The sequence below is a fragment of the Rattus norvegicus genome, chromosome X (genome assembly GCF_021556685.1).
Source record: "Rattus norvegicus strain SHRSP/BbbUtx chromosome X, alternate assembly SHRSP_T2T, whole genome shotgun sequence".
Classification (NCBI taxonomy): domain Eukaryota; kingdom Metazoa; phylum Chordata; class Mammalia; order Rodentia; family Muridae; genus Rattus; species Rattus norvegicus.
The window spans coordinates 142,022,476-142,032,312 of record NC_141554.1 but is presented as its reverse complement, the minus strand read 5'-3'; the positions used below and the strand labels follow the sequence as shown (position 1 = coordinate 142,032,312).

Below are 9,837 nucleotides of genomic sequence, written 5' to 3'. Positions count from 1 at the left end.
TTCTTGAAGTCCTCCAGTATCATGATCAAATATGATTTTGAAACTAGATCTTGCTGTTCTGGTGTGTTTGGATATTCTGTGTTTGCTTTGGTGGGAGAATTGGGCTCCGATGATGCCATGTAGTCTTGGTTTCTGTTGCTTGGATTCCTGCGTTTGCCTCTCGCCATCTGATTATCTCTAGTGTTACTTTGTTCTGCTATTTCTGACAGTGGCTAGACTGTCCTATAAGCCTGTGTGTCAGGGTGCTATAGACCTGTTTTTCTGTTTTCTTTCAGCCAGTTATGGGAACAGAGTGTTCTGCTTTCGGGCATGTAGTTTTTCCTATCTGCAGGTCTTCAGCTGTTCCTGTGGGCCTGTGTCCTGAGTTCACTAGGCAGGTGGCTTGGATATGGAAGGTTTGTCTTACCTGTGGTCCCGAGGCTCAAGTTTGCTCGTGGGCTGCTGCTTATGAGCTCTTCGCGGCGGCAGCAACCAGGAAGATCTGTGCTGCCCTTTCTGGTAGCCTCCGTGCACCAGGGTTCCAGATGGCATTTGGTGTTTTCCTCTGGAGTGAGAAATGTGGGCAGAGTGTAGTCTCTTCTGGTTTCCCAGGCGTGTCTGCCTCTCTGAAGGTTTAGCTCTCCCTCCCACAGGATTTGGGTGCAGAGAACTGTTTATCCAGTCGGTCCCTTCAGGTTCCGGCAGTGTCTCAGACACAGGGGACCTGCTGCTGCTGTGCCCTTATCCAAGGGAACCCAGAGGCCATATACATTTTCCTCTTGGGCCAGGGATGTGGGCAGGGGTGGTCAGTGTTGGTGGTTTCTTCTGCTCTGCAGTCTCAGGAGTGCCCACCTGTCCAGGCGGTGAGGTCTCTCTCCCATGGGGTTTGGCAGAAGCGAGCTGCTTCTGGCCCGGACCTATCCTTTTTGTAAGTTAGCCACTGGCTCACCTTTGACTCTGTGTGTGGCTACTGAAGTGGGTATTAGTGAAAGTTGAAAGTTCAGTTCCCTGGCTACATTCATCCTGCTCTGTGGGCACTAGTGAATAGTGCAACCTGCTATTGCACAGCTCAGCTTGAGTGTTCCCGTGGACTGAAGGCCGGGGTGCCCTTCTCAAGAGGTTCAGGCCTCTAGCCCCACTCCTGATAAAATAACATTCACCTTGTGTTTTGAAATTCAGGGACACCTCAGACGAATGGGAATGAAACATCTACAATCGCCCTGAGTAACCCTCAACAACCTCTCTAGTCTCGAGTCCCCCTTAATAGCCTTAATTCTGAGAGACCCGTGCTGGGGCGGTGCTCTGTGAAGGCAACCAATCCTCACTCCTCAGTCTTGTCCTCAGAGGCTGCTTGTGAACTAGCAACCCCACATCTTCCTCTAGAACTTAATCTACCCATGTGATACCCATCATAGCCAACACAACTTTGGAAGGAAAGAATTTATGTCATCATGCAACTTTTAGTCCATAATCAAGGAAAGCCAAGGCAGGGAGTCAGGAAAGGAGTTTCAAGTAGAAACCATAAAGAACTGCTGCTTACCACAGTACTGTAACCTATGTGTGTAAGCCAAACTAGACCCCCCCCCAAGGTGCTTTTTGTCAGTGTATTTTACCAGAGCAACAGAAGGAGACTAGAATAGATGGCCATCTATACTTAAAAGAATGTTTTTTGAGTTACAGAAACATTCGAAAGTCTAGCTAACATCTAACATACATAGCCGACCATCATAGTGGCCATGACCTGCAATTTAAAACTTTCACCCAATTGATCCCAATCCCTTAAATCTCCCATTTTTACAAAAACCTTTTGGATCTGGAGACCCATGTGGTTCTGAGCATGCTTGTAGGCAAAATTCAAATAGACTTGAAATCAAAACAATTATTTTTAAAAAGCCTTCACTGTCTTGAAGGGACATGGCAGACTTTGAAAAAGAGGTCTCTCTTTTCTAGTTCAGCTGGCTTTTCAAATAAAGTTGTCTTCCTTACCACAGAATCTTGACATGGTCGGTATATCATACATCCAGCAGCTGAACTGAATCCAATAACAACCATTTATCATGTGGCATTGTCTGAATTGATTCAATGCTTCTTTCTCGTTAGCACAAAGGGAATCACATCACTGCCCAACTCCTAATCTCTGGTGAGGGTTAATCTGCAGGACTTGCACCTAGCAGAATTTACTAACTGTCCTTTATTCAGGGCACATTATTCATAGCCTCTCCTGTTGCAGTATATTTTCCTATTAGGAAAGATACTTAGAGGATATACTGCTTATTTTTTATTGTTAACACAAACTAGATCCACATAGGAAGAAACAAACTCAGGTGAGGTATTGCCTAGATGAGATTGGCCTGTAGGTATGTCTGTGGGACATTGTCTTGATTGCTGTTTAATGTAGGAAGGCGAAGCCCACTATGGGCAGTACCATCCCCTAGGCAGGTGGACCAAAAATCTATTTTCTTAAGCTAAAGCTTATTGAGTGGGAGTGAGAGCTAGAGCAAGAGAAGGCAGGACAGGGATTCAAGGCAATATCCTGAAGGCAGGGACAATGGAGATGTGTTACTTGCTGGCTTACTCCCAAACATCCTTATATAACCCAGGCATCCTATACATGGATAGCATCTCCTTCATCAATTAATAATCAAGATAATCCTCAAAGACTTGCCCACAGGACAATCAGATGGAGGCAATTCCTCAACTGAGATTCCCTTATTAGAAGACTCTAGGCTATGCCAAGTTGGCAGTAAATGTTAACTAGGACACCACCTTACCATCTCAAACATTACATTAACAAATCACATCCTTGCTACTAACTATGTGAAAGAATAAAGGTTACTTAAAGACCACTTTTTCTACCTTGTCTCTGTCCTATGACATTACTAGTAAGCTCTCAGGTTTTAACATGTCTCTATGTTTTAGAGCTCACAGACGTTTTCTGAATGAAGTTAATGCTCTTACAAAGAGATGAGATTGGAATCTACAGTTTTCTGCCATGCAAGTGCCAAGAGAGTCAAAGTATTTTAGTGCATTTCTGAGACTATGTAGATAGTTACATAAATGTCTCTATAGATCTCAGGACTTGAATCTCCCTATGTGCTATGAGCCCTCTCCTCTATCATAGCTTTTGTTGAGACCATTCCTATACCTGTCCACTTCTATAAAGAGGTTCATAAATGAGAAATACTCCTGACTCTCACCAGGTGTGCTAGTAAAAGCACTTGGGGGACTAAAACAGTGAGAACCTATATTTAAGGCCAGTCTGAGCAACTTAGAAATTTGAAGTTCGTCTGGTGAAGGGGCAGGAGGCGCCATGTCGGGCCAGAAGGGTGGCGAAAAGAAACCCCTGAAACAACCCAAGACACAGGCCAAGCAGATGGATGAGGAAGATAAGGCAGAAACAAAAGGAGGAACAGAAGAAACTCAAGGAGCTAAAAGCCAAGGCCGCAGGGAAGGGTCCCCTGGCCATAGGTAGAATTAAGAAATCTGGCAAAAAGTAAGCTATTCTCACATCTGAGGTGATGGTGACCCTCCTCTTCCATTCCTATTTAAACATCTGGATTCCCTGCCATAACATCTTTGCCACTACAACTAGAATGAAGTGTTATCCTGTAACCTGTCAAACATCTGGATTCCCTGCCATAACATCTTTGCCACTGAATAGCTAGAATGAAGTGTTATCCTGGAGCCTGTTGTACATTGTAATGAATTTTTGTTAAAAAAATGAATAAACTGAGTAATGTGAAAAAAAATTTGAAGTTCAGGTTGGATGCATAGAAAGCTCCTGTCTTAAAAACAAAAGAAAGTAAAAATCCCCAATAACAACAATAAGAAACAATGGCCCAAGTCTTAGCAGTTCAGTGATAGAGTACATTGCAAGTATGCAAAAGGCCCTGATCTCCATCTCCAGCAAAACACACACACACACACACACACACACACACACACACACACACACACACACACACACCCGTGCACACACGCACGTGCACGCACACACACACACACACACACAACACACATGCATACAGAATCTCTTGGTATTCTGTCTAAGCTCCACCCCCACAGCTACCTAGCAACAGCCAGGTATGCTCTGCCTGACAGTTGCCTAGTAACAGCCAGCTGTGCCTGAGTATAAAGGGGGCTGCTTGCCCCCTCCTCTTTCTCTTGCTCTCATGCCCTCTCCCCATTGTCCCTTCTCTCCCCATGCCCCTCCTTCCCTCCACGTGCTCTTGGCCAGCTTTTATTCATCCCCCCTTCTACTCTTCTTCTGTTATTAAACCTCTCCACGTGGAACCATGTTGGTTTGGTGTGTTCTGTCAAGAAAGCGGGCGGAGATTTCAACCCCAACATTGGTGACCCATACTCAGTTTTTAATTTCCTCATGACTATCTGGCCTGCCACCCCACAGCCAACTACAGGGCAGACAATAGGCCTTCCTACCAAGTGCCTCTGCTGCCCACTACCGCCGCTCTGTGGGGAGGGATGGAGCAGCGTGCAGTGGTCACAGGAGCTCGCACATGGCTGTGGTGAGGAGGCACTCACTTCCTGAATTGGATTGCTGATGCATGTCCCAGTTCACAGCAACATCTACTGTGCCCGTGGACACTGCCACCTGCTGGCTGCTGTGAGACTCAGGGTTTTCACCACATGAGTTGTTGCTGTAGCTGGCGCATGTGCAGACTTCTGTGGAGAGCCGCTGCCCTCCATGGTTCAACACTTGGTGCCAGCCCTTGCCACGTGGGTCACTTAAATAGGCCCTCATCAACCATATGGTCCCTCTTCTCCTGCTACCAGACTACAGTTACAATTTCCGCACACCAGCAGATTGCTAGGTCTATTCTGGTTGGCAAGGAGGACACAGATAGGGCTTGACGAGCCCTTCTGGGATTAAGGGGAGTCCCCTAGCTAACATATGAGATAGAACCTTGATCATTAGGCAGAGATTCCCTCAAAAATGGTTCCTCGCTCCCCTCTCCTTCCGGACTCTCGCAGCCTATCACAAAATCCCAGGCCTGGGTAGGAACACTTTCTGGTGGGTTCGAGACCCATCGTTTATGACCTCCAGGAGTCTAAATGGTGACTCAGACACCTGGCCTGGCAGTGTACTGCTGTTACCAGTAAATCCTTCTGGGATGCCTCGATGGATGACTCGATAACTTTCCCGGATGGGCAACTGATGTCTTCGAATTTATCTCCAGATTATGTTTTCTGGAAAATTTCAAAACTCTAAAACTAATGCCTCACCTGAGGACATCAAACTGATACACCCTTGCAATGATGTTTGGACCCAGTATTCATTAGACAATAGTTCAAAATGGCCCCATAATGGCACACTAAAATTCTCAATTTTACAGGATCTTCGCAATTACTGCCAGCAGTCTGGTAAATGGAAGGAAGTTCTTTATGCCCAAACATTCACCTACCTTCGCTCTAATCGTTCTGTTTCGCTTCCTGTGGTATCCCGCTGAAGTAACCTGTGTCACGAGTACTGGCTGGTCAGTCCAGCAGGCCACCCCATCGCCTTGATGCCCCACATGCAGCTGCCTGCCAAGGAGACCGCCCTCTTCAAGCAGGTGCTGGTGAGCAGTGACCTACTCGACCTCTGTGCGCTTTTTTTTACCTCAGAGCTTGACTTTCCATGGTGCACACATGGTGTCAGGGGAGCGTTCTTGAGCTTGGAGCTACCTGTGCTGCCTCTAGGGATGAACCTTTTTACTGACTCTCATTCTAGGATCTTTTCTCTTGGCGAGATTTTTCCTCCCTTTTTTGAGACAGTTTCTCTCTGATGAAAATGCCACGCTGGGTCTGGATAAACTGCTCTCTGTCTCAGGAACAATGGCTCTGAGTGTCTTTAGTCAGAGATAGATTCATGACCTGTCCTCTGGCCAGTCTTTACAGGACAGTCTTAAAACCAATGAATTAAAACAAAACAAAACAAAACAAAACAACAAAAAAAAAAACAAAACCACAGGGGTCATTTAGGAAAACAGAAAAACCCATCCCAAATTTTAGAACACCTTGGCAAGGCTTTATTTAACTACACTAATTTGGACCCTGAAAATCCAGAAGGTAAGCAACTTCTGATGACCTATTTCTTTTCCCAGAGCCAGCCCCACCTCAAAGACAAAATTACAAAGCTAGAGAGGGGGCTTTTAACCCCACAGGCAGAAATTTTGGCACTGGCCTTTAGGGTGTACCTTGGGAGAGATGAGAAGGCTTGCAGACTAAAATACCATATGTTGGCAACAGCTGTCTGACCAGCCTCAGCCGCTGCCCAGAACTCCGGGTCTTCTAAGACTAAGAGACCACCAGACTCCTGCTACAAATGTGATAAACAAGGTCACTGGATAAGGGTTTGCCCTAATCCCCGCAAACCAAGGGGGGTATGTCCTAGATGTCATCAAAAGGGACATCAGGCTGTTGATTGCCCTCACATTGCACAGGATAAGGGGACATCATGTCCAGTTAACCCTCCAGCTGGTCTCCTAGGCTTGGCTATGGACGACTGAAGGGGGCTGTGTTCCCTGGACCTGACCACTGTCATCATGAGCAGGGAGCCCTGGGTAACTATATTGGTATGTGGGCAGTCCATCTTCTTCTTCTTGGACACTGGGGCCACTTACATGGTCCTAACAGAGTTTTGGGGACCCACTTCTCTCTCCCGTTTCCCCATTGTCAGGGTAGGGAAACAACCTTACCTTCCTCACCAAACCCCACCACTTGGCTACATTTTTAGGGGTGCACCTCTCACCTATTCCTTTTGGTAGTGCCAACATGCCCGGCCCCCTTATTGGGAAGGGGTCTTCTAGCTAAGTTGGGAGCCTCTGTTTTGCTCCACCCATTTGTCCAAACTCAAGCTCACCAGCAGCCCTTCTGCTCTTTCTAGCCAGCCAACCTACCAACAGGGACATGTTGCTTCCTTTACCAGCTTCTCAGGTAGAACCCCAGGTCTGGGAGGTCCAGAACCCTTCTGTTGCTAAACAGTCTTTCCAAGTAGGATCTGGAAACTGCTTTCTCTGTCTTTTTGTTGTGGCAAACTGTTTTAAGTTATCCAGAACATATTCTGTAGGACAAATTGTTCCTTCTGCTCCACAAAAAGCTTATCTTAAAGAATGTTCATGTTGTTAACTCATGTTGTTATCTCTTTTGTAAACTTATAAGCTACAGGAAACCCACTCAGACCTATCTCTCATGGACCAAATAGACTCCACCCAGATAAGTACATCTGCCTAAAGTTCCCACTGACTACCTATTCCAGAGGGTGAGATTCCTCTGGGTTTCAAATGTACATCTAAGAAAAAGAAAAATTTTATTTCTTCCAAATGCGCTTAATCCTATTCTCTGCCTATAACAAATATATCTGTGTTCCAGCATCTTGTCAAGTCCAGGCACTTACTACACCCAGGATAGCTCCAGAGAACTGACCTCCAGATGCTCCAATCTCCTCTCACAGACACAGAACTTCTATTGGACCTGTTCCTTCTGACCTATCCTCAGATGGTTCCACAGACCCTGGACAACAAGGAAACAGCCAAGTCTTAAGACTGGACAAACATCCCATATCCACATTTCTAGGTTCCCTGGAGACACATTGCCCCAAAGCAAACAGGAAGTAGTCAGAGATCATGCCAACCCTATTCCTGCTCCACTGTCGCCTCTAATTTTTCTTTTTTAATTAAACCAAAACGGGGGAATGTTGGTATTCTTCTAAGCGCCAACCCCACAGCTACCTGGCAATAGTCATGCATGCTCTGCCCAACAGTTGCCTGGCAACAGCCAGCTGTGCCTGACTATAAAGGGGGCTGCTTGCCCCCTCCCCTTTCTCTTGCTCTTCCTCTCTTCACTTCTCTGCTCTCTTGCCCTCTCCCCTTTGTCCCTTCTTTCTCCGCTCCACCCCCTTCCCTCTATGTGCTCATGGTCAAGCCTTTACTTATCCCCCTTATACTCTCCTCTCATTAAACCTCTCCTCATGGAACCATGTTGGTTTGGTGTGTTCTGTTTGGACACGGGCCGGATTTCAACTCCAACAGAATCTCTCCACCCTCTCTCTGTCCCTCCCCATCTCTTTCTTTCTCTCCCCAGTCTATGACTGAAAATCAATCTTTACTAAGTGAGAATCAATTTCAGTGCCAGCCCGTGTGATCATAATACTCAGTGTCTCCATTTGCAACATGTCATGTACTATGGAATATCTTTCATAAAATGCCCTGAGTTCAATTTTATAGAAAAAATAAATATACTTGTTTCAGGTATCTGAGAGAGAAATGTGAGGTCCATACTCCAATGCCAGGAAAGAAAGAAGGTCAGGAGCATCTGTGAAGTTGTGGAAATTGCCAGAAGTCACAGGCAGATAATCTGGTAGTTTGGATGAGATGTCCCACATAAGTCACAGGCATTTGAATGCTTAGTCGATAGTTGGTAGCTGTTTGGTGTGTGGCCCTCATGAGGGCAGTATGTCAATCGGGACACACTTTGAGGTTTCCAAGGTAAGCGTGGTTCCCAGTGTGCTCTCTCTGCTTGCTGTTTATGGATACAGATGTGAGCTCCTAACTATTCTTACCGCCAGGCCTTTGCTCTGTCCTCAAGGACTCTAACCCTCTGCACACACAAACCCAATTTAATAATAGCAACAACAATAATAATAATAGCAGCAATAATGATACCTTATTCTCTCTAGGCAAGCCACTAGACAAGCAGTCACCAGCAGGCCTCCTGATACACACCAGCACACACAGGCTGGAGCATGCAAAGCAGATCCCAGCAGGCTCCCAGGCACACATGGGCAGTGCAGGCACACACAGAGAGCACGAGGAAGCAGACTCAGAGGTCTGGACACTCACGGGCAGGCTAGTGAAGGCTACAAGGCAAAGGTAAAGGCCTAGGAAAAGGCCCCAATCTCTGACATCAAGGACATATTTATACAAAGTCCACACAAAGTGGCATTCTGATAAATAACTAGTCACATAACAGATTTTAGCACTGTTTACTTGGGGGTCTCCAGGACATCCAGGATCAACTATTTTTGATGACTCATATAGGCCCCTGGATATTCATAGAACCATTTCAGCATGGTTTTGTCTGAACAATTTGCCATAATTGTCCTGTTTCCTATAAGAGGTAGTATTTAAAGCTTAGTTATCATGTGGACTCCTTCCTGGAAAGTCTTGGTTTTCATGAGCCTAAGTATCTAAACTGTAGGGGTTTTGTTGCTGTTGCTGTTGCTGTTGTCGTTGTTGTTGTTTGTAAGCGACGGGTCTGAAGGTACCTAGAAAAGAATGGGGGACAAGGGACGTGAAGAAGGACGCCAAGAAAAGAGTCTGATCAAGGCGACAATTTTATTTTTCCCCAAGGCTGAATTTATACCATACATGGGTAACAGAGGGAGGGGGGAAGTAAGAAACATTTACGCAGGCCAAGGACACAATATCCGTGTGGTCAGGGAGTAGGCTGATGTTGACAAGTTGTTAGAAAGGTCACAGGTTTGTCATGTCTATTAGTCAAGAGGATGTCTTTATCATATTATTATTCATTTTGACCACCAGATTTGTATTAGTCTTCTGCAGCTGGCTGGGGATTTTCCATCAACCCAGTCATACTTAATTCTAACAGCAACAATGGAGGGCTTCAAGGGCATCGCTCCCAACATCTCCCCCTTCCATATAGTCAAATAAAAAGGTGGCCAAATGGCCGTGCTGTCCTGGAATGAGCCCCTCGGGAACTGCGTCTGTCTTAGGTTGGAGTGATATTTGTCACATGGCCAAGAGAATCTTGTGGCCAGGGTCTGTCATGGGATAAGGCAGCAGCTAATGGTGGCCCTCCTGTCTTAGGCCCTTTATTCATGAACATATCACTCTCTTA

At 46.0% G+C, this 9,837-nt stretch overlaps 1 pseudogene; it reads left to right on the top strand.

Annotated features, from left to right (window-relative positions):
* The first annotated feature begins 3,289 nt into the window (after nt 1–3,289).
* Tma7-ps2 (translation machinery associated 7 homolog, pseudogene 2) lies at nt 3,290–3,665 on the top strand (annotated as a pseudogene).
* The last annotated feature ends 6,172 nt before the right edge of the window (nt 3,666–9,837 follow it).